Genomic DNA, 3733 nt, shown 5'->3' with positions numbered 1-3733 from the left:
TTTTAACCCCGATTTAATTAGAAGAATTTGTCAATTAGTTTTAACTCCTCATTTAATTAGAGCAGGAAAAGCAAAAAATACAGAGAGAGTATTTTCCCCTTGCACTTCTGTTTGTCCCCTCTTGCAAAAAATTGCATTATGAACAATGAAAGGGTATTATGTGGGATAACAGCCTGACGTTATCGGATCTTTAAACCAGGAAAGTGAAAGCTGCATAAGGAGAGGTGCCCCCCTCGCCCGGGCAGCCACAGAGGTCACTGGGACAAAGGTTCGAATCACGGGGCTCCGAAGGCATGTGAAAGAGAAAGCCAAGGAATGGCTGCTTTAACTCTCCTCCCAAAGGAACGACTCATTAAGAAGTCATCATCTCTTTGACTTTTATATTCTCTTTGACTACAACTTGAAAAGTTATAATCTCTTGACATACAGCTAACAGATGTATGTCAGAGAAAGGTATGAAGTACTTCATATCCGATTCAGACTATTTTTCTTCAAAGCAATTCAATTATTCTGTTAGTTTCAGTAAATAATAATTATTTAGAACTCCTGAAGAAAGCTCCCAAAATAAGACTCAACATGTGTAACTGGTGTAAAAAGACAAAAACTTCTCCAAACATTCAAAAACTAAGAAGCCTTAAGTAAAATTGGGAAAATGCATCGAGACATCTTTCATCTTTTTACAGTATCAATACAAGCGGGGCCCATCTCACTGTAAGATGAAACAAAACTTCCAAAAGAAAATGGAGGTACAGGTTACTTTTTTCTTCTAGAAGCTCTTAATGTAATAAATACATACCCGTTCTATAGCATGGAAGTTACCATAAGCTGATTTCTTTATGCAAACCGATTTCTTTATGCAAATCTTAAACTCTGTTTAAAATGTTAATAGGAGCTTAGATGCATCTTGAAAAGGAACACCAAATGTATGTTGGAAAAAGATAACGTGAACCAACTTGCATAGTTGCAGTCCATGCGTAAATCTCAGTTATACAGCATGTATTTAAATTGCTCAATTGATGAGAGGCTTATGAAATACAAATTTTATATTATTGTTCTGTTTGCAATGTGATAAAAACAATGCAACAAAGGAGGCAAGAGGTTTTCAGACATGCACAGCTTGTCCATACATGACTTACCTGGCATTAGCTAATGTTATTTTGTCATAAATAATATAATTCCCACCCAGGCACTCTTTGTATACCCAAAACCTCTGTCACCCTCAGAGAAAAATCTTATCACCAACATGGGTAAAAATCCCAAGTTCATTTTAGCACAGACCAGAAACATTCAATTAAAAGTGAAGATGTACCGACACCCTCCAAAGGCTGATAACCAGCCTGTGTAACCTCTGCTACCACCCTCGTCTTCCCTTTGGAGTGGGAGCGTGCATGTGCCACTTCCACTGCTCAGGAGGCAGAGAATTCACACACCTGGGGTCACATACCCATTAACGCAGCAGCCACGTCCCATGCTTCTGCATCTTCTCTGCTGAAATCCTCAGTTTCCTTTGTCTCTGGAAAGCATGACTGGTCTTATCTTTTCCTGGAATATCAAACCAAATGAAGGAGTGGAGGCACTCCAGGGACTTGGATCAATGCTGTAGCAAAGGAAAGGAGTTATTATGAAGTAAAACCAACCAAATGGCAGAACATCAGGGACAAGATCATCCATGACTGGCAGAAATGGCAAAACCCACACCACAAGTAGTTCATATTGAATATTTATAAGCAATGTCACCACGTTCAGCATGTTTCAGTCAGCAATAAGTACACTTTAGAGGATGCCAAACAAGAGGGGTTTGCCCCAGTTATCCAGGTTAAAACAGGCCTTGAGAGATGGGGGTGCTACAGACCCAGCAGACCTAATAACTAGAAAGAAAACATTATATTGATATTTTCTAGCACCAGATTATTAATTAAAATTTCCAATTTATTAATTAAACTGTATTTGGAATAGGTAACTTATTTTTTCTTTCAAATAGAAGTATTCTCAGGTACATTTCTGTGGTGCGACCGATACATAGGAGCCTCTTTGCTCACCCCAGGCTTCCAGTAAGGATCAAACTTGCCACTGGCAGTGCTAACAGGATTCCAGCTACCGGAATCTAGGACAGCAAGACCCAAAACTTGGAATGCATGTTTTCCTCTTTAACTTCCCTTCCTTAGCCGTATTTTGTCAAGATGCGTCTACCCTTCTGCTGCCTCATCAAGCTCTAATTTACCATTTTAACTACTTCCCTAGCTCTACCATTTTAACAAGTTTTAACATTATGAAAGCATTGACCTCAGAGTCCTTTGTCAGTTTGCATTCAAATAAGAAAGAGCCCACTGATTTCTGTTTCTCCATTGGTTGGTGCAGCCCACACACGTCATTCATTAAGCCTTGCCTAAAAACTTAACAGACAGCCCAAAATGAAAGTGATGACCTTTTGGCAAATTTTGCTGCAATAATTTACCATATGACCATTCTCAGCAGTTCCTCCTGTACTCCTGCCAGAATTTACCACTCTCCTTGAAGTCGACAGAACCACGTACAATGACATCAGTTAATCTAGCATTTTAGCTCCAGGGGTGATATGAGTTTTAGGCAGCAATGGGATGTTTCTTAAGCAGTTCCATTCTTGCTAAATCATCCCGCCCTCACACTGCGAACTGTTGTACCAACACAGCTGTTCTCGTGGCTCCACGGCAAACTATCAGGCTGAAAAATAACATGGGGGAGAGTTTCAATCAGATTAATTCCTTGATATGGTTCATAATGTGGCGATAGAGTTTGGCACGATCCAGTGGGAACAAGTAATAGGAGACTGGTTAAGCCAGCATTTTCACTAGAGAATTGCACATCAAAACTGTGCCCACATACGTGAGATTTCGCATCGTGCCTGAGGTACAAGCAGTCCTTCCCTTCTGCCAGCTCTGTGACAGAGGTAACCTTTGACAGAGAATGAGGTGGACTTTAGGACAACCACGTTTTAAGCCAAGAATTTATTTACCAAAACAAGTGAAGTGAAAACTGGCATACGTATTCTGTTAATGTTTCATTATTTGCCCATGCTTTTAACCCACACTACATAAGAACTACATTCAGAGATGTGCAATGTGTATATACAAGAAAATGTCCATCATCCTCCGGATGTCTCTTGAGGAATTATGATGTGAACTAAATATGACATAACTATGAACAGCTTTGTGAAAATAAAGAGATTGAGTCCCAAACCCATATATATATATATATGTGTGTGTGTGTGTGTGTGTACATACACATGTGATGAATGGTCATTTGTACATAGAAAATCTAGGGCTGAACAGCTCTTTAAAAGAACACTGATTTCAAAGTCTGGAAATTCACAGGAAAAAAAAAATCTTAAAGAGAGGAAAGTGGCCATCAATGAAGCTTAAGTAGAACAAGAGAATGGATATGCTAGAGGCTAAAGGGATGAAAAAGCACTTAAGAACCATTGTTTCAGTAAGACCTAGCCACTTTAAAAGAGTAATTAAAAAAGCAAGGGGAAGAAAAAAGAAAATTAAACAGAGAAAAATCTAGAAGAACGAACCATCTCAGTATAGGCTCAGTAAACTCAGAGGTTCCAGCAGCCTATACTGCTCTCCATTACCCTGCTGAGTTAAGCCTTAATGACTGACAAAACATTGCATTTCAGCTGTTTCAAAAAGATATGTACCAGAAGAAACATCAGGAGCTATTAGTAAATGTCACGTTTTATCCCAAATTAGTG

General features: G+C 39.1%; 1 protein-coding gene across 6 annotated transcripts in view; it reads right to left on the bottom strand.

The window, feature by feature from the left end:
• The window catches only part of XRN1 (5'-3' exoribonuclease 1), a 43360-nt gene that overhangs the window by 2434 nt on the left and 37193 nt on the right, over positions 1-3733 (bottom strand). Inside the window, exons 44-45 of one of the 6 annotated variants that reach the window (XR_010071775.1) lie at positions 1638-2700; positions 1445-1542 (exon numbers count right to left, since the gene is read on the bottom strand). The gene's annotated coding sequence lies outside the window, so the exon portion shown is untranslated. Of the gene's footprint in view, positions 1-1444; positions 2701-3733 lie in introns of all 6 variants that reach the window. The other 5 variants (XR_010071774.1, XR_010071773.1, XR_010071776.1 and 2 more) reach the window with 5 other exon arrangements.

This window comes from Chroicocephalus ridibundus, chromosome 6 (assembly GCF_963924245.1).
Source record: "Chroicocephalus ridibundus chromosome 6, bChrRid1.1, whole genome shotgun sequence".
NCBI lineage: Eukaryota > Metazoa > Chordata > Aves > Charadriiformes > Laridae > Chroicocephalus > Chroicocephalus ridibundus.
Note: the sequence above shows the minus strand (reverse complement) of the source record. Positions and strands in the feature narration are given on the sequence as shown.